We start from the raw sequence: 25,698 nt of genomic DNA, 5'->3' as shown, positions 1-25,698 counted from the left end.
AAATACAGAAAAAGGTACTCAGCAACATGCAGTACCAATACCATTCAAGCAGCCCCTCACAGCAAGAGCCCAAAATTAAATTTAAAATGTGGGGTTTTTTCCTCAACAAGATCTCCTGTGATGCCAAGAATTTTTTTATTTTTTTTTTGTTTACATTTATACCCCGCCCTTCTCCGAAGACTCAGGGCGGCTTACAATGTATAGGGCAATAGTCTCATTCTATTTGTATATATTTACAAAGTCAACTTATTGCCCCCCCAACAATCTGGGTCCTCATTTTACCTACCTTATAAAGGATGGAAGGCTGAGTCAACCTTGGGCCGGGCTCGAACCTGCAGTAATTGCAGGCTTTGTGTTCTTAATAACAGGCCTTACCAGGCAGAGCTAAACCGGCCCTTATTAATATTAATATTAATATTATATTAATTAATATTAATATTAAGGACTTATCAATTTTTGGATGATTATTAAAGTACATATGTGAAATAATGCTATTCATCTTTCTCTGGAATTCTGTTATCTTTGAGGGTTGTTTGATGGGGGCTAGATGGCACCAAGTCACAGAATATTAATACAATGGCTTGGCATCTAAATGTGCTTGCATTTTCAAATTATGAATGAGATGTTTAAATGTTTAGAATTATTTGTTTCATTTCTAATCTACTCAGTAACTAGCCCAAGCTCTCTGAATTGATTAAAAACTTAGTTTGAGCATTCAAAATAATAAAATGATACAGCAATAAAAATTAAATACCGTATATACTCGAGTATAAGCCAATCCGAATATAAGCCGAGGCACCTAATTTTACCACAAAAACTGGGAAAAACTATTGACTCGAGTATAAGCCGAGGGTGGGAAATGAGGCAGCTACTGGTCAATGTAAAAAATAAAGATAGAGCCAAGTAAAATAACATGAATATTTATTTGAACGAAAAACAATAAAAGTGCAAAAGGGGGAAGGAGGATTCCCAGCTTTAGAAAATTTAGAACTACGCCGCCTTTGGTATGACCTGAGCATAGCTCATAAAATTATCTGCTACAATGTACTTCCTATCAATGACTACTTCAGCTTCAACCACAACAATACACGAGAACACAATAGATTCAAACTTAAAAGTGAACCTCTCCAATCTAGATTGCAGAAAATGTGACTTCAGTAACAGAGTTGTTAATGCCTGGAATGTGCTACCTGACTCTGTGGTCTCTTCCCAAAATCCCCAAAGCCTTAACCAAAGACTGTCTAGTATTGACCTCACCCCATTCCTAAGAGGTCTGTAAGGGGCGTGCATAAGAGCACCAGCGTGCCTACCGTCCCTGTCCTAATGTTCCCTTTAGTTGTATTCCTTTTATGTATTCAATTCATGCTTATATTTATATAATTATTTAATATGTATTTGACAAAATAAATGAATGAATGAATGAATGAATAGAATAGAATAGAATAGAATTTTTATTGGCTAAGTGTGATTGGACACACAAGGAATGAATGAATGAATGAATGAGTGAGTGAGTTACTTCAACAACATTGTCTCACAGAAATTGACAATACAACTGCAAGCATGAAAATGAGTCCTCCTTTAGCTTCCAAGGGACCAGGGTGCCTCTGAAGGTCAGTGCTCTAAGCACTAAGAACCCAGCACAAATCTAAGCCTGTATGCACACCAATAGTGAAAATACCCTGCACAGTGTCTCTTGGCAGAGAAGGTTAATTTTCATAGACGTTGGGGTGGCTCTTTTTTTTTTGGCAGGGCAATAAGGGTCTCTAATATCATTAAACCCAAGTGTGAGGAAAAGACAGCAGCTAAAATGTTAAGGCCAGTTGTGTGACCTTCTCCAATACAGTTGGCCTGGCTGTTTGCCAAAACTTAAAGTGAACCTCTCCAATCTAGATTGCAGAAAATGTGACTTCAGTAACAGAGTTGTTAATGCCTGGGATGTGCTACCTGACTCTGTGGTCTCTTCCCAAAATCCCCAAAGCCTTAACCAAAGACTATCTAGTATTGTCCTCACCCCATTCCTAAGAGGTCTGTAAGGCGTGCATAAGAGCACCAGCGTGCCTACCGTCCCTGTCCTAATGTTCCCTTTAGTTGTATTCCTTTTATGTATTCAATTCATGCTTATATTTATATAATTATTTAATATGTATTTGACAAAATAAATGAATGAATGAATGAATGAATAGAATAGAATAGAATAGAATTTTTATTGGCTAAGTGTGATTGGACACACAAGGAATGAATGAATGAATGAATGAGTGAGTGAGTTACTTCAACAACATTGTCTCACAGAAATTGACAATACAACTGCAAGCATGAAAATGAGTCCTCCTTTAGCTTCCAAGGGGACCAGGGTGCCTCTGAAGGTCAGTGCTCTAAGCACTAAGAACCCAGCACAAATCTAAGCCTGTATGCACACCAATAGTGAAAATACCCTGCACAGTGTCTCTTGGCAGAAGGTTAATTTTCATAGACGTTGGGGTGGCTCTTTTTTTTTTTTTGGCAGGGCAATAAGGGTCTCTAATATCATTAAACCCAAGTGTGAGGAAAAGACAGCAGCTAAAATGTTAAGGCCAGTTGTGTGACCTTCTCCAATACAGTTGGCCTGGCTGTTTGCCAAAACTTAAAACACCCTCCCATCCCCCTCCTGCTAAAGCTTCTTTCTTAAAACAATTGTGGTCTTTGCCTTTCATTGTGCCAATCGACTTTAGAAGTCTGTGTGTGTGTGTGTGTGTGTGTGTGAGAGAGAGAGAGAGAGAGAGAGAGGGAGGAGGAGGGAGTGCAAAGGGGAAGGAGGATTCCCAGCTCTAAACAAAGGGAAATCCCGGAATGCCAGCGAAAGGCGGTGCTCACGTTCCTCCTCCCTTGCTCAAAAGCCCCAACATGATATTGGAATTGGATGCCATTATATACCTGCTGAGGATAATTTGAATAACTTGAAAGATATAAAAGCTCTAAACATATTTGTTTAAAAATCTAAAATCTATACTTAAAATAAATGAATATAAAGTAATAAAGTTCTTTAAAGTTGTAATTCACTTTGCTGCTGAAAAGAAAAGAAGCTTAACACCTTAAATGGTATTTATTAACTGAAATATCATCAAATCAAATATATAATGAGGTATATTATAATGACCTTTGTTTTCAGAAAGAAGCATGATGGAAGTTTTTCAATAAAGGGAAATATAGAAAAACTTAGTGTCATGCTCATATATCATCTTTACAGATGTTGTTAACACTATACTATGGCAGCATATGATGGTACAATGTTTCAATCAATTTCAGGATGAAAAACTCATCAATGAGGAGGAGGTATAATTTATTAACCTTGTATGATATCAGTTTCTCAAGGACTCTAGAAGGACCGAGGAAGAAATCTCTGCCCCTCCCACTTTCCCTTTCCAACCCAGCCTTCCAAGGGGACCTTTGAGGAGAAATCTCTGCCCCTCCCACTTTCCCTTTCCAAGGCAGCCTTCCAAGAGGACCTCTCGAAAAGAGCGAAAGCTTTCTCCTGGCCGTTTACCACCACCACACCCTCCACGCCCGGCCATCCTAGGCTGGGTTAGAAACAAGGAGGGGAAGTTCAAGGACCACATCGATGGCACGAGCTCAGATTGCCGGCTGGGGATGATGGGCGCTGCAGTGCGATCTCGGAGAGACTAGGGGAAGAAAGAATGACTGTTTCCCACACCTAGGATTGGGGAAAACATTGACCCCCTTAGTTGCGGGAGAAGGGTTGCGCTTCAAAGCGGTCGCCTCCATCCATCAATCCATCCTTCCTTCCTTACTTCCATCCATCCATCCATCCTTTTTTTCCCAGCGAGCGGTGCGTGTGTGTGACATGCAAGCAAGGCGTCTCACGGGCGTGTGTGTGTGTGTTTGTGGTGGGGTCTCGTCCCAGCCACCCACCCACTCGCTCCCTTTCCCTCTTGGGCGTGGGCTGTTCCCGTTCGCCCTGGCCTCCGTCCTCCGATCTCCTGCGCTGGGAGGCGGCGGCGAGCCAGCGAGCAACCGGGCACCGCGGACTTTGGCAAGGAGGAAGGTGGGAGGAAGCGGAGCTGCCGGCTGTGGGGGTTGAGGCGTGCAAGAGGAGTGGCGTGGAAAGGCCTTTTGTGTGTGTGTGCGTGTGTGCGCCTGTGTGCCCTAGGGAGGCGGAGCTGCCGGCTGTGTGGGGGTTGAGGCGTGCAAGAGGAGCGGCGTGGAGGAAGAGGAGGAGGCGCGCCTCCTCCTCTTCCTCCACGCTCGCTCCTCTTGCACGCCTCAACCCCACCATCCCCACCCTCTCCAGCGTGAAGGTCACCTCCTCCCTCTTCCAGGCGGCGGCGGCGGCGGCTCCGGCTCGGCGGGCGCCACAGCCGGCAGCTCCGCTTCCTCCACGGTCCCAGTCAGCGAGCGGTGGCGACATGCGGCGCGCTCCGCTTTCACCGTTCGGCTGGATTGGGACCGGCTTAACAGGTCCGCGCGGCGGGCGGGGAGCCGCCAGCCTTCTCGGCCGGCGCTTTCACCGTTGAAACCCTCCCTCCCTCAGCCGAGAAGGCTGGCGGCTCCCCGCCCGCGCGCGGACCAAGCGGTCCCAATCCAGCGAGCGGTGGCGGGCGGCGCTCGGCATGTCGCCACCGCTCGCTGGACTGGGACCGTGGGAGGAAGCGGAGCTGCCGGCTGTGGCGCCCGCCGCCGCCGCCGCCGCCGCCGCCGCCGCCGCCTGGAAGAGGAGGAGGTGACCTTCACGCTGGAGAGGGTGGGGATGGTGGGGTTGAGGCGTGCAAGAGGAGCGGCGTGGAGGAAGAGGAGGAGGCGCGCCTCTTGCACGCCTCAACCCCCACAGCCGGCAGCTCCGCTTCCTCCCTAGGCACACAGGCGCGCACACACACACAAAAGGCCTTTCCACGCCACTCCTCTTGCACGCCTCAACCCCCACAGCCGGCAGCTCCGCCTCCCACCTTCCTCCTTGCCAAAGTCCGCGGTGCCCGGTTGCTCGCTGGCTCGCCGCCGCTCCCAGCGCAGGAGATCGGAGGACGGAGGCCAGGCGAACGGGAACACTGCACCACCAGGGCTTCCCGCGCCAATGCACAGCCCGCCAAGTTTGCGCCGTCCGCCCACCAGACACGGGAATGGGGGCGGCCTGGGGCGACAAATCCGCGAGACCTCGGCGGGCCCGCTCCCGTCCCTCCCATGGGAGTCCGTTCGGTACCCCTCCTGTGGGGGGTCCCGAAAGACGTAGACTCGAGTATAAGCCGAGGGGACGTTTTTCAGCACAAAAAACGTGCTGAAAAACTCGGCTTATACTCGAGTATATACGGTACTGTACATTAATCAGTAGCCCATAAAGCTACTAATAATATTAGCTTAAGTAGATTATATTTTATAATACCAACTTTGTTCAAAAGTGAATTAATACCCAAGAGAAAAAGACTGTACATATTAAGAGCTATATATAATCTCAAAATGTATTGGGGTAAAATGGAAAGGTTGCAGAAGGAAGGCAAATAAAGCTGCTCTTCATCCATTTACAAAAGATTAATTTTTCTAAAACAGAAAAGAGGAAACATTTTTTCTATTGTTATATGGTCCTAGCCAAGGCAGGGGAGGGAGTGGGGGTGGGGAGAGAGAGAATAAATTTCTGATATACAACATAAACTAGAGCATCAATTGTGAAGTCTAAAGGATGTTGACCCCATCAATTTCCTTAGAAGAGGGAAAGAACATCTCAGTTTATTCAATACTTATCAAGCAAGTGGTAGCAATGAGATAATACCTCAAAAAGAGCTAAGTTACTGGACAGGCTTAGAGAAGGCAGTAGGTCAACCACCAAGATGTTCTTAGTCCTGAATGTTCACATCCTGCAATATAACATCTTTTCTGTTTACTTTTTAGGAGCCAAGGCAGAACAGAAACACTAGAAAAATAGCACTTTTCTCCTCATATTTCTTACTCCAAATTTGGCTACTACCAAAAAAAAAAAGGAGGGGAGAGGAGGAAATGACTGCAAAAGAAACCACAGCTTAAACTGCAAAAATGATAGGGAAAATGCAACTGTGTTATTTTTAAAAAGCTTCACTGTGTACTACGACCAACATTTTTACAAAAGTCAAATAGTCGTCTCATAAGGCATGTAGGCTGAAATCATTGTAGCGCCCATTGAAGTCAAAATGGCTTGGGGAGAAAGAGAGAGAAAAAGAGAGAAAAGGGAAAATATTATCCAGTGCTTGGTTTTAGAATTTTGTTTCTTCTTTTTTACGGTGATATTCATTTGTTTTAGATAATGATAAATAGGGTGACATCAAAATAAACATTACCTTTTAAAGTTTTGTAATGATTTACAAATATTTCACAAAACTATACAATATAATAATTTTAGGGTACTTTTAACTAATTATGTAATCAGTTAAATAATGGATTACAATCCATTACTGCAGTCAGAGACCAATACAAGCAGAGTGCTCTGTGAATGAATGAATGAATGAGTGTGTGTGTGTGCATACCATTGGTGAGTTGCCCCCGGTTCGGACCGGTTTTTGTGAACCGGTAGTAAAACCGGGGATAGGCTCCACCCACCGACCCCGATGTCATCAGAAAGCGAAGCGAGCGCGCACATGCGATCCCGCTGCGAACCAATAGTAATGGTAAGTAGAACCCACCCTTGGTGCATACCTGTGTATTCTATCTAATAGAAATTAAATTAAATAAAATTTAAGACAGAGTTAAAATACATTTGTAAAACAACCTAGTTAACATCTATAAGCGAGGTTAAGGATGCACAAATACTATTGTTAGTACTAATACTATGTTAAATTATAACACAAATACTAAAATTATATTAACTGTAGTAACAAAATAATGATTTCTACATTTTATGATAATAGTAAATCTTTTGTTTATTTACTGATATTTAATTTTCTGTCTTTCCTTCCGCTTTCTTTTATGGAATTGCTTATTCTTTAAATGAAGACTAACAAATTATTATAAAATAAAGAAAAAATGATATGGCAAAATGAACTAATGATAAAATATCTTTGATTAATCCTGAAAATGGCCAAGAGTTACTTCCTCTTACCATGTATATTGTACTATAATAGCTGCAAGTGCTTCAAGAAGATCTATTTATGTATTGGTCTAGGAAGACTTTCTGAAAATATACCCGTGGTTAGCCTCTGTTACAGAAATAACACAGAGCAACCTCTTTTTTATCTTCTCAGAGAATGCTCACAATGGTGAACCTATGGTACGCAGGCCCAAAGTGGCACATGGAGCCATGTCATCTGGCATGTATGGTGTCACCTGTTTCTCTTCCAGGTTTCTGGCACGCATGCACACATGATGATCAGCTGGCCTTTGTGCGTGTGGCAGTGCCGGAAACCAGAAGAGCTGGTCTGTGAGCTGGGAATAGGGCTTCATCGAATTTCTGAATTGGGAGTGTCCAGAAAGGAGGACCAATGGAAATTCTCCCTTCTGCGGCATCATTGGTCTCCGGGAAGAGTCTCCTTGACTTCACCCACTGGAGGAGAAAGTTTTGCGCAGAGAAGAAACCCAAGTTGGTTATTCAGGCCAAGATCCCACTTTTTCCACTTCTCTCTCTCCGCAGAACTGTCTCTTCTCCTTCAGGTGAAGTCCCAAAAGACTCTACCTGGAGACTGATGACACTCAAAGAGGGAGAATTCTCATTGGTACTGCCCCTCAGTCTGGCCCCTCCCATCTCAAAAGGCCGAGATAAACACTTCTTCCACCCAATGCAGAACTGGGCATTCCTCCTCTGGGGCTGAAAGCATCTGGCCGGACATACATGCACGTGAGCATGCGCACTGTGAGCATGTGGGCCACCAGCTGATCAGTATATGCGCATGCACGGCAGTAGCTGGAAGACTTGCTAGCCGGCATGCATCTGCGCACCGGAAACCGGAAGTACCTTATTTGGCGCACACATGCCCCCTGGGCAGCTCGGCCCTGACGAGCACGTGCACATACACACAAACTGTGCGCCTACACGAATTACTCCCTTTTCGGCACTTGGTGTTGTGTGCGTGCTCCCTTTTTGGCACATGGTGCCAAAAAGATTTGCCATCACTGTGCTAAGATATTCAACTAATATACAAACATTCATAAATGGAACTCAAAATGCAATTTAGCATATAGGACATATTTTTTTCCTCTCTTAAATATTCAGAATTTCTCTTCTTACATCAAATCAAACATGCCCAGCTGCTTTCCTCTATCAGCAACAGACAATGTGCTTCAGGAACCTTAAAGTGATAGCGCTTTCCTCTTTTTCTTCAAATAGTTAGTATTTCAAGATATGTATCATCTATGCACAAATATAGCTGGTTTGATTAACCTATTAATCTGTGTTCTACAATCCAATTTTATAAACATCACTGTAACACTCATGGCCATCTGGCAATTTTCCAGAGTACGCTTCCTTGAGAAAATTTCATAAAACTTTTTACCTCCAGAAGAAAGCTCTTTATCTCAACTTCAATGACAATACAAACAGAGAAAGAGACAAATGGTTGCCTTTCATGGAACTACCAAGATTTCCTACTGTGCGGTAATATGATTACATGCTGTAAAAATTAATTGTCTCTATGGAGGAAAAAATTCACACAGTGGTTTTCCCATGAGTCCTTTTCTTTTTCCTTGAGGAAAGAAACTAATCCTATTTTCAGTTTCAGGATTCCTGCACAGTCAGTTAATGTAAAGGCCGATTTATTTTATCTGAAGGAATGCAACACCACCATATTCTTTTCATTTGCATTGCTGTTTCTTTTACATTTTCTTAGATCTCAGGGAATTTGGTAACTTTAAATAATCTCCAGTAATGCTTGAAATAATGTCATATATCTCCTTATACTCTGAAACAAACAAAAAAATAGTTCATTGCCTTTTAATCAATAGGCACTAATTCATAAAGTTTAGCTACAGACTTGCTAATTAGTTTTCCCCTAATTCCCCTTCTTGTCATTTCTATTATTTTTATTGTTGCTTTGTTTTCTCATTCTATGATTTTCGTTAATTGTCTTGAAATGGGAAACATATCTGTTAATCATACAAATAAATAAAATACCCAAACAGTATACAAAATTTTATAAGAAAGACAGCTTAATTGGGCAAAGAGTACATTTGCAATTTATTCAACTAGAAATATTTTTAATTGGTTTTAAAGGGAAGATAAATTCAGATTTGCTAGTCATCTTCTCTAAGTTTGTTTCCTTGCAGTTATTATACAACTCTAATTCCCTCAACTACAGTACAACATAAATTAACACCAGTAGGTGAAGATACTACACTATGTTTTATGTTATTTTATTGTTGTGAACTGCCCAGAGTTAGTCAGAGTTGGGCAGCATCCAAACTGAATAAAATGAAATATATTTTTAAGGGAAATGCTAGTTTAGCACTACTGGAAAAGTAGCAACATGAAAGAATAACTACAGATGTCAATAAAAAACAAGCAACACATTTTTCTTCTTCAAATAAAATGCCTGGGTTGGTTTTTTTTCTTGCCACTCTAAAATGGAAGGGGCTAGGAAAGAAAATTGCACGTACCACCCACTGGTGCTCTAGTACTTTCAGCCTTGAGAATTTATTTAGGTATTTATCCCAGCCCCCATTTCTCTGTCACATAAAATGATTTGCGTCAATAGTTCTTACTGTACTATCCATTTATTCAGTCAGGCATTTCCTTAATAAAACCATCTTTCCTGTAGTCTATTCTTATACATAAATATTAAAAATTAAGCCTAAGGAATAAGCTACTAGAGCTGCTGATATTCAAAAAACAGTATACATACATACACACCAATCATGCTATTCCTTGTCAGGATACGCATGGTTATGCAAACTACAGAAAAGGAATAAGAAGTAGTAGGGCAAAGAAGGCACAAGATAAGGAGAAGGAAACATATCTATTTTTAGTTGGTGTTGATATTAGTCACTCTATTTCCTTACATTGTTATTTCTTTGCAAACCATTCTTCTTTATAGCACCATCTGTACACAGAATATCACCTTTATTTTTAAAATTTCTCTTTCTCCCTCTCTCTTATATTTTATATCATCCTGTCCATCTTCGTCTATTGATTCTTTCTGCTTAGGTTTGTCTTGCATTTCAATCCTTATTCAGTCTATATGACCAAACAACATCACAGATCTTCTCTTGTGTTGCTATTTCACTTCTGTTTCCCATCCACATTCATTCCTGATCCTATTAAAAAAAACTTAGGCATACTTCTTAAGTACCTCATTTCCACTGCGCTCAACTTTTATGTTTCTCCTGAGGTACCAATTGTTACTTCCATGTTATGAAAAATGCATAAGTATGGTATTATTCAGTCAGTTTCACTTCTTTGCACAGATAATTTATTCCTTGCATCAAATAATGCACTATCCACTACTTTCCTACCAACATTTCCATGACTTAAAATGTCTTCATCCATTTCTCAATTTTTAGTAGATATTTTACCAAGACACCAAAATTTGTCTATTTAATCCAGATTTCACCTTCCCATCATCCACTCCCTTTTCTTCTCAAACCCAACTACCTTGGTCTTAGACATACCAATTTTCAAAACCATGTTCCTCACTGCATCATACAAGTCATTTGGGTTCTCAGTTTAAGCATGGGATTATCTTCATATAAATAATAGTACATGCACATTCAGAGCTCTAGCCAGCAAACCTCTAATGTCATCAGAAGCATTCCTCAAACATTTATCCAAACAGATACTAAACAGTCTAAGCACACTTTGCTTTTCTCCCTGCTTAATGTTGAACTAAGCATTCCATTTATTCTCACACGTTTTACTTCCACGGGACACACTTAAGTTAGTAAATTAGTTAGTTAGTTAGTTAGTTAGTTAGTTAGTTAGTTAGTTAGTTAGTTAGAATTTGGACACTACCAAGCTCCAGTTGACTCATATCATACACTTTCTTTCAATCTCACTCTTAAATCAATCATATAATAAATTTCTTTCACACATTGCACTTCTCTCTGACTTGTTAAAGAGCACATCCTTAACTTAATATAAAGCTACACTTCACTTTCCAAATTTTGCTCACTTTGCTCACTTGCCAAATATTTTTCCACACATGGCTATTAAGAAATTCCACTATAGTTTTTCATTTACTCTTGTTGCTGTATGCTTTGGTATAGGAGTATAATAACATTGTTTTAATCACCATACACTGACACAATCTTCACATAAATTTCAAACAAGTTGCATATACAGTAGTAACCACTCTGTAAGCAAGCCTCATCCATTTTTTAAAAAAGTTTTACTGTTACACCAACTATACCAGCAGCCTTACAATTTTACAACATTCTCCTAGCATTCATCCTTGTTTTTCTTTTTCTTGAACGTTAACATTGATAGGAATTGTTTTATTTTTTTTGCAACAATCATTCTCACATATGCAGTTTTTCCTCAAGCCTTTTGCTTCTACCATACTTTTTTTTAAATAACCTATTATTAGAATAGCTCCACATGCTTCTAATGGCCCTTCATAACATTATTGTTTTCACTCTCTTTCAAGTAGCTCACCCCTTTCATTCACTTTTCTTTCATCCAACTGGATATTATGTTCTAACACTTTTTCCTACACAACTTATTATTTCCCGTCCTGCAATTATTCTACTTTCACTTTAATTTCTTTTTTTTCACAAGCCCACACTTGACATTATCACATGATGGTCTGTCCTTCACTAAGAACATCTCATTACCCTTATAGCCTTAATTAATTATCAATTTAATCATAATACATCAAATCAATCAGCTTTTTAATTCATTCTTGTGTCATCGCTATGCATGAAAGAACTTGGGCTTATATAACATATTCAAAACAGATTTTTTTTCTTGTCAGGTACTCACCAAAAGGTCACCATTTTCATTCTTTTTTGGGTCTTTGAATAACCTGATTATTTTTTCTATACTGTAGTCTCTTCTCTCATTCCCAATATTTATCCGTATCAACTATATTATAGAATAGTTTTTCCCAGTATCACTTTCCCTTCACCATATAAGGTAACTGATGATAGTCTTTTTCAGATGTATCTTTTTGGCGAAGTTGGTGACCATACAATTCCACACATATTTGGAGCATCCTGATTTTTCCAGACCACTTTCAGACTAGCTACCAGAAAAGAGATAGCTGTAAGATTGCTATGGGTGACTATAATGTTGGTGACTGCACTGGAACTTGGCTAGAAGTACTATTGCCTTATTAATTCTCATTAACCTTGTGGCAAATTGCAATATAAGCAGCAATGGCATCCTCCTTAATCACTTTGCAGAATTAGATTTTGGGTCACTGAATTCTACAGTTTCACTCCATTCTCAGACATTATGCCCAGAAGGTGGTTGGAGGAATATATCTGACACCAGGCATCAGTTTATGATGCTTAACTTGCACATATGCCCATTCATTCATTAAATTAATTATCTTGAAATTAAATTGAGATAACATGGAAATGCTGTTTAGCAAAGAGAAAGCCATGTAAAATCGGGGTTGAGTCAATATGGTATGGCGTTATGCTTCTCCATAAAACAAAGGTTCTTATTTGAGAACTTTCCTTGATCAGCAACTGCCTCTAAACCTTCTGGATCTGAATGACTGGTTATGTGCCATTATGTCTTTTTCAACTGTTAATGACTACATAGATTTTCTCTGTGATGATCTATCCCTAATCTGTTCTCTCAAGTCTCCCATTGATACACTCATCACTGTAATTGAGGCCTTTCTGCTGGCCATTCCATCTTTTCCACAATTAGAGTCTTTTTCAGAGGGTCTTTGCATAAATGTGTCTAAAGTGGGATAGTTTGAACCTCCTCATTTGTGCCTTGAGTGAGACTTCTGGGCTGATTTGTTTGATAACAATTTGATTATTTTCTTGGCTTCTCACACAATATTCTCATAAGTCTTCAATACCAGCATTCAAAGGCATCAATTACTCTTGTTATCCTGCTTCTTTAAGGTCAAACTTTCACTTCCACAGAGTGTCTCAGAGAATACCATGGCTTGTATGATTCTGATCTTTGTAGGTATAGACACATCACAGTATTTCAATATCTTTTCCAAGGCTTTTATGGCTGTTCTACCAAGTGCTTGTCTACAACTTATTTCTTTTACTGCATGTTCCTTTACTTTTGATGGTTGATCCTAAAAGGCAGAACCTCTCCACTACTTCAATATCTCCATTGTCAGTTTGAAGGCTGGTTGTTCTACTTGTGGTTATTTGTTCTCGATACTTAATTTTAGTCCCATTTCTTCACTGTCCTTTTTGATTTTTAGTACTAGGGTTTGCAGATTCTATGTATTTGCAGCTGTCAGGATAATATAATCAGCATAGCATAGGTTATTAATGTTTCTTTCTCCAATTTTAGGGGTAGCCGAGTTGAAAAACATCTCTTCTGTTAAGGTTAATGTGCTGGCTACAAGTGAGAGCTTATGTGATGTATTGATGAGGGGATTGGGCTAAGAATAAGAAATTCCATTTCCAGTCTACCCATAGCCATGGAAGCTCAATGGGTAACTCTGGACCCATCACTCTCTCAGCCCACTCTCTATCACAGGGTGACTGTGGTGGAAAATAAGATGAGACAGCACAGTACACTGCTTTGAGCTCCTGGGTGAAAGGTAGGATGTAAATCTAATAAACAGACAAAGTCTTCCTGATTTGCTCCAACTAGCAACCATTAGGCGTACTCTGTTAAATTACTCTAAACATGGTCTATATGGAGCTATCCCTGAAGCGTGTTCAGATATATCAATTGTGACAACAAGCAACACCTAGACTATTAATTAGTACACAGTGCCTGGGCTGAAAGTTTTGAACTGTTTGCCAACCACTTTCTCGCCACAATTTAAAACATTAGTTTTAACATTTAAAGCTCTAAACCATTTAGAACCTGATTTTCTGAGGGATCAACTCTCTCACTGTGAATGCTAAGGAAGGGGAGCCCTTGTAAAGATTCCATGCACATTTTGATTTTCCTGCCTCCTGTATCGCTCACAAAAACTACGGATGTTTCTTTCTCACAAAATATCATTTACAACTATTGCAAATTTTAGAGAATCATTATATTTATTTGTTCATTCATTCAATTTCTATAGCTGTCCAAGTGATTCTGGGCAGTTTACAATCCTAACATTATAAAACAATTAAAACAATTTAGAAAAAAAAATTAAAACAATAAAAACATTTACAAAATAAATAAGTACAAGCAGCAGCAATGATGATTAATCAACTAATAATAAAGTTAAGTGACTTTACACATTCTGAGCCCCATGTCCAGTACATAGCAAAAATTTTAAAGCTTTGGAAAAAGCTAACAGGATTGGGTCATTCTAATCTCCAAGGGGAGAATATTACGCAATGCAGGGGCTACAGCAGAGAAGGCCCATCTTCTAGATCCTGCTAGTCAATACAATTAACTATGAAAGGATCGTGCCCAGTCTGTTAAATTGGATTGGATGGGTAGAAACCCTTGGAATTATATATCCACTACTATCCAAAATAGCACTTGATTAAAGGCCTGTTGCTAATGTTCCCAGTTTTCAGATGAGCTGTCATACTATTAAGCAACAGTATTTTTTAAAATCATTCATGTATGCTAGAATTTGAATTCCAGTATTACTAGTATTCCTGGCAACTCTCTTAGATATTCTAAGTGCTATTAAGGTACAATCCAGCTGATGTTCGTGGCGGCAATTTAACGGGTCCTAAGGTGACAGGGGTGGGTTTAGTTCCAGTTTATCAGGGTCGGGTCATCGATACGGTAAGTGGGAGAGGCAGATATGATGGAAGGGGGGGGCCACATCAGGTTCAGGGGGTACGCCCTCGCTATTTAAGAGCGATTGCATGCTCCGGCCCCCCAGGATTTTCCCGTTCCCCGAGTGGCCAAGTGGGCCTTCGGCTGATGTTATGTAACGTTAGATCCGTGGTTAACAAAGCCCCCCTGATATCAGATCTAATTCAGGAGGGGACCACGGATGTTATGGGCGTTACGGAGACCTGGTTGGGCATCAAAGGGGGGTTTCTCCTAGTGGAGATGTGCCCACCAGGTTTCCGAGCATTCCATCAGCCGAGGGCCCAGGGTAGGGGAGGTGGGGTAGCGGTTATTATTAAGGAGAGTCTGGAACCGAGGGAGACCATTGTGCCTCAGATATCCGGGTGTGAATCCCTCTATGTGAAGTGGAGTCGTAGGACTGAGGTTGGCTTGTTGATCACGTACCTGGCTCCTTGCTGCGTGACAACAGCCCTGCCCAAGCTGCTGGAATTGCTGGCCGGGTTGGCAGTTGAAACCCCTAGACTGTTGGTCATGGGGGATTTCAATCTGCCATCAATTGGCATGGCCTCTTCGGTGGCTCGGGAGTTCATGGCTTCCATGACAGCCATGGACCTGACTCAATTAGTTGACCGCCCTACCTATGTCGGGGGTGGCACCCTAGATTTGATTTTTATCTCTGGCCAGTGGTTGAATGATCTGATTTTAAGGGATTTAGTTGTTGAACCTTTGTCATGGTCAGATCATTCTCGCCTTCGTCTAGACTTTCTGACCGCCATCCACCACTGCAGGGAGACAGAACCAATACGTTGGTTCTGTCCCAGGCGCCTGATGGACCCTGAGAGGTTCCTGACAGAGCTTGGGCCGTTTCCTGAGAATCTGGCCCAAAGCACGACTGAAGAACTAGACCGTGTCGTGCCTTTGCGGCCTCTGACCCGGCGCCGATCTCAACCAGCTCCTTGGTTTTCCGAGGAGCTGAGGGAGATGAAACGCCGGAGAAGACGCCTAGAGAGTGTCCGGAGATCCAGCCGCTCCGAGGCTGACCGGACACTAGTTAGGTCCTATAGTAGGACCTACCTAGTGGCATTGAGGGAGGCGAAGAGTTTTTACGTTTCCTCCCTCATTGTGTCAGCAGATAACCGCCCGGCCGCCCTGTTTTGGGTGACCCGCTCCCTCCTTCAACAGGAGGGGCGGGGGGACCCATTACTAGGGCGTGCCGAGGAGTTTAACGGTTATCTATACAACAAAATCGTTCAGCTTCGGGACGGATTGGATCAAAATTGGGTAGATCCAGGCGAGGGTTCCGAGGCCCGTCTTGTTGAGGCTGTTTGGGATAGCTTTGATCCTGTGACTCCCAAGGACATGGACAGGTTGCTGGGATGGTTGAATGCCACCACATGTTTACTGGACCCGTGTCCCTCCTGGTTGGTGCTGGCCACACAGGAAGTGACACGAGGCTGGCTCCAGGGGATTACAAATGCTTCTTTGCGGGAGGGAGTCTTTCCCGCTGCCTTGAAAGAGGCGGTGGTGAGACCTCTCCTCAAGAAGCCTTCCCTGGACCCAGCTGTTTTAGGTAATTACCATCCAGTCTCCAATCTTCGCTTCACGGCGAAGGTTGTAGAGAGTGCGGTGGCATGTCAGCTACCCCAGTACCTGGATGAAACTGTCTATCTAGACCCGTTCCAGTCCGGCTTCCGACCTGGTTACAGTACTGAGACGGCTTTGGTCGCGTTGGTCTCTGGAGGGCCAGGGATAAGGGTTACTCCTCTGCCCTGGTCCTATTAGACCTCTCAGCGGCTTTTGATACCATTGACCATGGTATCCTGCTGCGCCGGCTAGAGTGGTTGGGAGTGGGAGGCACCGTTTATCGGTGGTTCTCCTCCTACCTCTCTGACCGGACGCAGACGGTGTTGACAGGGGGGCAGAGATTGACCCCGAAGTGCCTCCTGTGTGGGGTGCCACAGGGGTCGATCCTCTCGCCTCTCCTGTTCAACATCTATATGAAGCCACTGGGTGAGATCATCAGTGGTTTTGGGGTGAGATACCAGCTGTACGCTGATGACACTCAGCTGTACTTTTCCACCCCAGGCCACCCCAACGAAGCTATCAAAGTGCTGTCCCGGTGTTTGGAAGCCGTACGGGTCTGGATGGGGAGAAACAGGCGCAAGCTTAATCCCTCCAAGACAGAGTGGCTGTGGATGCCGGCACCCCGGTACAGTAGCTGCAGATGCGGCTGTCCGTCGGGGGCGAGCATTGGCCCCGACGGAGAAGGTGCGCAACTTGGGCGTGCTCCTGGATGGACGGTTGTCTTTTGAAGACCATTTGATGACCGTCTCCAGGAGAGCTTTTTATCAGGTTCGCCTGATCCGCCAGTTGCGTCCCTTCCTGGACCGGGATGCCCTATGCACGGTCACTCATGCTCTCGTTACATCTCGCTTGGACTACTGCAATGCTCTCTACATGGGGCTCCCCTTGAAGAGCACTCGGAGATTCCAGTTAGTCCAGAATGCGGCTGCGCGGGTTATTGAGGGAGCAGCACATAGCTCCCACGTAACACCTATCCTGCGCAGACTGCACTGGCTACCTGTGGTCTTCCGGGTGCGCTTCAAGGTTTTGGTGACGACCTTTAAAGCGCTCCATGGCTTAGGACCGGGATATTTACGGGACCGTCTTCTGCCGGCTTCAATCTCCCAGCGACCGGTGCGTTCTCACAGAGAGGGACTCCTTAGGGTGCCGTCAGCCAAACAATGTCGACTGGCGGCCCCCAGAGGGAGGGCCTTCTCTGTGGGGGCTCCTACCCTGTGGAACGAGCTTCCCCCGGGACTTCGGCAATTGTCTGACCTTGGGACCTGTCGCTGCGAACTTAAAACCTATTTGTTCCATCTCGCTGGACTGGCTTGATTTTTTAAAATTTTAATTTGATTAATTGGGGTTTTAAATTTTTTGTAATTTATAGGGTGTAACTGTGTTTTAGTTTTGGCCAATTGAATGAGTTTTTTAAGGGTTGTTTTTAATATTGTTTGTTTTCCTGTATTTTAACTGGCTGTTCACCGCCCTGAGTCCTTCGGGAGAAGGGCGGTCTATAAATTAAAATATTATTATTATTAATATTATTAATGCTGAGGATCAACTTTCTAAGCATACTAGAGGCGACACTGATAAACAGCCAGAAGAAGGCATACAACTTTAGGATATCAGTTCTTCAGAATTTAGGGCAATACAAGGGTGACTGTTTTAAGTGATCTTGTCCAGCACAAACTTGATGAGAGAATATATTGGGGGGGAGGAATCTTCTCAGTTGTGCACCACAACCAAAGATTCAAGGGATAACATCAACCAGAATACTTGAGTATTGCATAATTTTTAAAATTAAAATAAATATTTACTAAATCTATACTACTATTAATCTTCTCATCCTTTTCATCACCAATCTCCTTCCACTTATACGTATGACTGTAACTTTTTGTTGCTATCATTAAGAGTTAAATTGCAACCTATGACCACCATTTGTGTTGTAAATGTTGTACCTTTGATGAAGGTATTTTTTTTCTTTTTCTTTTATGTACAGAGAGCATATGCACCAAAACAAATTCCTTGTGTGTCCAATCACACTTGGCCAATAAATTCTATTCTATTCTATTCTAAAGTAAGGGTACTATCCTATGGTCCTTGGTATGGTATCACAAGGTCCGGTGCTATTTTTCACACCTTCCTTTCCAAGGGTAAAAAGAGTGGTTCACAACAAAGAGCAAGAACTGTGTCAGCCCTGGAAGTGGTGTAATTTATTTCCCTGACATTGGAAGCAATGAGCTGGAAAGTTATTTCACAGCTGTAAAAGGCCAAAGAGAAAAGAGGAGAAAGCCAAGTGAGTCAATATGGCATAAAAAGCCATTCCTTTCCCCGAGTTTCTATCTTGTTTCCCTCCCCCCAAGATTACACTGGCCATGCTTATATGTAATGTAAACATCTCGTTACATATTGGAATCATATATTGCCGCTGATGTCTTCTTTTTGATTCATCTTCTGCCAAAAAATGAGTGAACTAGTGCGGTGGCTCCCTTAACTATTAATATCCCTTCATCTATTATTCTTGTTTTTAGCTGTTTTAATATTTGTTAATGACAATGGTTTTAGATATTTATTGTTTTAGTTTTGTTGCATGCTGCTCAGAGTGACTTGCTTGTGAGCTACGCAGCTATATATATTTTTCAGTGCATAAGACGCACCTTTTTACCCCAAAAAAGAGGGCAAAAATCTGGGTGCATCATATATGTCGAATGTAGCCCCACCCACCCACCAGTCCCTACCCTTTGGACATTTTCGACCTCTGCGTGTCACATTTTCGGGCAGTTCCAGATGGAGTGGATCTGGGTCGGGGCACAGCCTGAGGAACAAACCTGTTTGGGACAGTCTGGGGCGGGGGAATATGCCCGGCAGCTTTGGCGAGCAAGGCGGGCCCCACGGCTCGCAGCTGCTTCCCCCTCTGGCTGCCCAGCAGGCAGCTCAGCGCAGACAATGGCCCCAATGACGTCACTTTTCAGCAATGTGAGGAGCTGCCACCACCGCCTAAGCCCTCTCTGTATCTGGGAGCCCCTAAAGCAAAACGTCCCTCCTTTCCAGCACCGCTGCCCATTGGCCTGATGCAATTTGCAGAGCCATGTTTCAGGCAGTGGCCAGTTTCCCCTCCAATGTGCTTTGGTGAACCAGCGAGGAAAGCATTTTCAGGTGGCAGCACCAGCCACACTTTTTGGATTTGGGGAGGAAAGCGCTTTGCACAGCATAGCAGGGAATGGGGCTGAGGGGGGGGGTGATCGGTCATTTGAAAGGGAGGGGGAATCTGCACCCAGATAAAATCTCCACCATCAAGCAGGTCTCGGAGGACGTGACTGACTACTTTTAAAAGAGAAACGGGGGAGGACCCAGGCTGACAGGTGGGGAGGGGGCGCCTACCTGGACGATGCCGGCTTGGCTCTTTCCTCAATGAAAGCCCTCTGCAAGGACTGCATGGTGGAGAGGTTCTGGATGCTGTGGCTGAAGAGCCAGCTTAGCAACCTCCTCAAAACAGCTTGATGGTGGAGATCTTATCCAGGGCAGCCTGAGGGCAGGGGTGGTAGGCAGAGGGCCAAGGCATTAGCATCCCCAGCTCCTCTGCCTCTCATCCTCCAACACGAACCACGATGCATGCAGTTAAGAGTGTGCATCTTCCCCCTCTCCTTCAAACAACCTGAAAATGCTTTCCTCCCTAGTTCCCCGAAGCGCTTTCCTTTGCATAGCATAGCAGGGAATGGGGGCGGGGTTAGGGTTGCAAAGGAAAGCGCTTTGGGGAACCAGGGAGGAAAGCAAACTTTGTAGAATGCACTTGGAACTAAATTCTAAATTGGACTAATCTGCCAAAATTTATTTGTGCTCTCTCTCTTTCTCTGTCTCTGTACAGATAAACACATCTCCATTCTGAATACTAAGCTGAGACGGGCTTCTTTGTGGTCAAACAATGAGCATCAATGAAGACACAACTCACAGTCTACTTTCAGTCTAAAAGTGTGCATAAGCAAACATAACAGAGGTGGGTTTCAAAAATTTTTACTATCAATTCTGTGAGTGTGGGTTGTGTCTCGCCCGCTCCCCCTGCCACAGCCGGGCCCCTCTTATCTCCTCCCGGACGCTGATAGTTCAGAAGAATGTCCTGGCATGCCTCCAGGCCCCAGCCGTGACACCATGCCCGGACAGGCCGAGCAAGACGAAGGGCCTGACGTGCCTTCAGCCCCCAGTCCTGGCACCATGCCCAGGCAAACGGAGCAACTAAATCCCTTCCCCATAGCATGTGAGCCTGAAGAATGTGAAGCCAGTCATGAGCTAGGATTGCCAACAGCTGGAGGCTGGAGAGATCCTCGCTTCCGGAGAATTGAGAGGTGACATCAGCAAAAAGAAGGGAGGGGCAGGCCTGGATAAGTGCTGAGTCATGGAGCCACACCCCATGGCCTATATAAAGGATCTGCTTTCTGGCATTCTCTGAGTCAGGCAAAGTCTAACTTGGATTGCTGAAGTCACTTCCTGGTCTCCTGCCTGCCTTGAGAACTCTGATAGGACTTTGGCAGAGCTGCAGAGGCACGCTTGATACGAACTTCCCCGACCCGGCCGTCAGCGGAGGAGTGGGACACGACATGTGGCTTGGTGGGCGTGGCAAGGGAAGTATACTGTAAAATATCCATTTTCTCCCTATCAGCTGGGACTTGGGAGGCAGAGAATAGATGGGGATGGAGCCAGTCAGAATTTTTACTACTGGTTCTCCAAACTACTCAAAATTTCCGCTACCAGTTCCCCAGAACTGGTCAAAACCTGCTGCAACTCACCTCTGAAACATAATACTGCTTAGTACCCAGGAGTTGAAAAATGCAAAGTTTGGACTAGAAATACTTCACAAGGGAATCCATCCCTGGGGGGCGATTTAATGAAGCTTGTAGTTTTGAAAATCTCTGTATCAAGTTAGATCATCTTTCTAAATGTTAATCTAAGCAAAACAAAAATGCAACACATCCCTCCTCTTGTAGAATTTTGTGACGAACACCATTTAGCTTATACCAAAAAGCTGACAAGAGTTACTGGAGTTTAAATAATAAATCGTTTAATTAAAAACAGTTTGTTAAATACTACAAACAAAACATCCATGCATAAAAAAACCCACAACAGTTTAACTAATTCAGACCCCCTTTCCTCTTGCAGAAGCTACAAAGAAACCCCACAGTAGCTTTAAATTTCTACCAGCCTCACCTCTTTTCAAAATTCTGTAACAAGATGTATGTCCTCTTCTCACTACTTCATAGAGAGGAGAAATCAGAAGAGACAAATCAGTCTTCTTCCAGCCTTTTTCAGTTTCATACATATTCACTCACAATTCAATGACATCCAATTTCTAAAGCAATCTGCAATTTTAAATATGATTACAAAACCTTTCTGTTCTTCCTCATATGGAATTTGCCCTTTAGAGTCTTGTAAATAGCTTCACTTGTTATATGCCATTTTATATACAACCATTCTTAATTTACAAAGAGATTTTTTGTTTGTATGTTTATGTTTTTACAAACATAATCATGAACATCCAATAAGCTTTTCCAGTTAACATGAAGGATTAACAAAATCCATGTTACAGGATTCTGTATTGTATTGTTACAGCTAAAGAAGTTGTATTACAGAATTTCTGTTATACAACTTTAGTAGAGAACAATTTGTATTTTCTTCTTTTTGATCCATCAACAAATGTATTTCCAGAACGACATTTGATTATGGGGAATAATATATATATTTAAGCTATGCAGTTTTTTGACAACAGCATTATGCAATCCAAAAGAATATAACTATCTGGATCAACATATTAGCTGAAGAACTGTGAATTAGGTATGTCCTAAGGCCCTAAGCATGCAATCCTCCTTCATACCTATTATTTAACAATAAGTTTAAAGTACATTTTCCAGGAGTTTAAGATTTACAATATATGTGAGACCTGGGTCCCCACAGATATGTGATTGTAACTGTGGGAAAAATAAGCCACAGGGGCATTATAACTAGGGAGATAAATTCAAGGAATCCAAAATGCTTTCAACCAAAAACCAAAAATGGCATTCTAAAAGGATTTAAAAAAAAGTACATAAGACATAGAAAATATATGGGTTTTCAAAGATGAGTTATTTTCTGCACTGATACAGACCATACACAAGTAAAAGTCTCCAGAACTACCATTGTTCTGAGAGCAACTTAATCCCAGGGGTTTTTTTTCATGGTATTAAATGGAGTCAGCTCTAAACTCTCTGAACTGAAGCATTGCCAGGATACATGTTTTTCATCTCAACATAACAAAAGCAAATCAGATAAAGAACATTTATTTGCAGGACCACTTAAAACCTGTCTTTTTACAAAGAATCATCCATTAACAGCAAAGGATGCTCATTTGTCAGCCTTGTGTACTGTTTAACATCAATGTTCAAAGCTGCAGAAGATGATAGCATGAAAATAAATCAGAAACAGACATGGATGAGTTCTTGTTTACCATAAAAGAACTTCAGGCCAATATGTTTAAAAGTGATAGTTTAAATCAGCTCCTCCATTCATTGGGAATTCAGACGTTAATCCACAGACTGCATTTTCACTGAACCATAAACTCAAGCCTGGTAGAAAAACTACACCTTGCTAATTCACGGTACCATCTATTAGCAATACAACAAGAGGCCTCCCCCCCAGAGAATCTAAAATGATCATTGCTTTAATAAAATAAACAGAACTTCTTACTAAGGTACTGCTTAACAGAACATTGGGCAGTAGGAAAGTAGTAAGATAACAGTACATGCCAAAGGATTCTAAAACACATGGCGTCATATGATCATGGCAACTTGACCTTTCCATACGTTATAATGGGTTTTATTATTTATATTGCTTTTTAATAATTGGGCCATGTAGAATAAGTTTTTTAATTGTATTTTAGTTTGTATTTATATGTACTTTTTACTTGCCTGTGAACCGCCCTGAGTCCCTAGGGAGATAGGGCGGTATATAAATGTGATAAAATAAATAAATAAATAAATAAATAAATAAATAAATAAATAAATGAAGGGCAAGGGGATCTCAGAAGCTATTCTGTCTGATGCTACTTTGATCTTATGTTTATAGAATTGCCATATTTATATTTTGTTTAATCATCTTTATTTACTGATTTATTTATTTAACTGGTATGCCAATAAATCCTTCTATGCTCCCAATGACCAACAATAACAAAATACAGACAAGACCAACGTTACAGCACCTCTAATAAGACAAAACAACAATCAGACAATAAGGTACCATAATAACAGATGATTGTAGATCTTCCATTCATCTCTAAATGCCCCACAGAGAGGTCCATTTTAACTAAGTTCCAGAAGACCAGAAGTGCTGGAGCAGGTTGTCTTCAAGAGGCTACCGGTAGTCCTTGACTTATGACTAGTCATGACTTATAACTTTAACAACCGTTCAAAGTTATGATGGGTCAGAAAAATTGATCTACAGTCCATAAAGCATTTCCAGATGTCGTAAAACATTTTTCTGCTTCTCTATGGTTACATGATCCTGATCTGGATGATTGATAGCCTGTTCTCACTTATGACCAGTTCCCAAGCACCCTGTGAGTCTGTGATCAACATTTGCAATCTTTTCCGTCGGCTTCCCCAGAAAGCGGTTGTGGTCTGCCAAAGGTTTTCCCCTCCCCTCCATGCACTGTGTTTGGTTGCAGAAATGAAATGGGGATCTTTGCAATCCATGACCCATCTCCTAAGCTCAGGACTACCCTTCTGCATATGGAGGGGAGAGGAACCTCTGCCCTGGATTGATGAAATGAAGGAGAGATCTTCATGATGGGAGAGGAATCCTCTGAAGGGCTGCAGAAATGAAGATCAGTTCCAGTTGTGGGTTGCCCCAGTTCAGACCGGTTCTATAGAACTGGTAGTAAAACCAGCAGGAGGCTCCACCCACTGGCCCAAACGTCATCAAAACTTGCACGGGCATGATGCGAACCGGTAGTAAAGGTAAGTAGAACCACCCCTGGTCAGTTCCCAAAGATCTGAGCCCCTTGAAACTTGAAATACTTCTGAAGGGTTGCAGAAATGAAGCTTGGATCCCAACAATCCGAACTTTGTTTTTGCTGTCTCCCGCAGGGATTTCCTTCCATGGACTGTGGGCAGCTGCCTTCTCTCCTTCCACAGGCAGCTTTTTTGCTCTGTCTGTTAAGAACCACAACCAGGGAGAGTAGGAATTGCAGTCATTGAGTGAAGCGATCATACAGGTGCCTCTCTTAATGATCACTTTGCTGAACAAATGAGATTCAAGTCCCATTTGTGGTGGTTAAGTTGAGCACTCCCTGTATTCCCAGAGTACTAGGATCATGACTGAAAATGCTTTCTGCTCTCTAAACCCATCATCTCATGAAAGTGGGGCACCACTAACATTTTCTTCCAGGGAAAGCATTTTAAATATGACAATTCTGGTTGGAGGATTTGCTGCTTTTATTTTGCTTGTTGCATTTATTATGAACTACATGGAGCAGGGAAGGGAGAGAGAAATGCTTGTAGAAAAAGATAGTTAACATTTCTAAGAAAATGAAAAAGAAGAATATGTATTAATGCACTGCTATTCATCCTGTGATTGCACGTTTCACAATAAAAATACCCCAAATTAAAAATCCTAAGAACATAAGCAGTGCCTAGGGCCCCTGGCCCATCTAGTTCAGCAGTCTATTTTCAAAATGGCCAACCAACAGTATAAGGAAACCCACTAGTCTCCTAGTAGATGGCTTTCAGAGGCAATTACGCAGCTATCAAGGATAATAGCCATTGATCCCTATGTCTATGAAAATCAACAGCTATTACAGAAGACAGCTATTACTGGAATCAGGATGAGCCAAAGGCCAGTGTCCTAAGCTGAGTACTAAGGAGTTTATTACTTCATTACTTAATTGAATTATTTAAGATGCTTGACACTCCTTCTAAAGCCCAGAGAGCATGACTAAAAGGACCTCTGATTGAATCTCTTAGCACTGGCCATTGGTAACACCATGAGCAAAATCACTTCCAATCCTGGATTGGCCAACTGAAAATGAAGAAGCATTCCAAACGCTTACATCACAAACCATTGCTTCTTATAGGTCAACACTAATGTCTTGGAAGTAAAATGTATATAATAGAGATAAGTGAAGTTAAATATACTCCAACTAGTTACTAAGTATAAACAATAGATAAAACAAGAACACAAATATATACAATTTAATGTTTGTACTCATTGCACGGATTATTGTTATAAGAAAAACACCACAAATAGTTGTTAAGTGATATAACTTTTTCTTTTTTTCTTTTTTTCTATGTTTTTAATGTAAAAAAAGTTTAATAAAATATATTTTTTTAAAAATA

The 25,698-nt window shown here is 42.1% G+C and overlaps 1 protein-coding gene across 10 annotated transcripts in view; it reads right to left on the bottom strand.

Annotated features, from left to right (window-relative positions):
- Nucleotides 1–25,698, bottom strand: part of SEMA5B (semaphorin 5B) — a 578,355-nt gene that overhangs the window by 310,079 nt on the left and 242,578 nt on the right. Inside the window, exon 4 of one of the 10 annotated variants that reach the window (XM_058195280.1) lies at nt 5,753–5,837. The exons of the other annotated variants lie outside the window; for them this stretch is intronic. The gene's annotated coding sequence lies outside the window, so the exon portion shown is untranslated. The remainder of the gene's footprint in view (nt 1–5,752; nt 5,838–25,698) is intronic. 10 annotated transcript variants of the gene reach the window in all.

Source organism: Ahaetulla prasina, chromosome 1 (assembly GCF_028640845.1).
Source record: "Ahaetulla prasina isolate Xishuangbanna chromosome 1, ASM2864084v1, whole genome shotgun sequence".
In the NCBI taxonomy this organism is placed as follows: Eukaryota; Metazoa; Chordata; class Lepidosauria; order Squamata; family Colubridae; genus Ahaetulla; species Ahaetulla prasina.
Note: the sequence above shows the minus strand (reverse complement) of the source record. Positions and strands in the feature narration are given on the sequence as shown.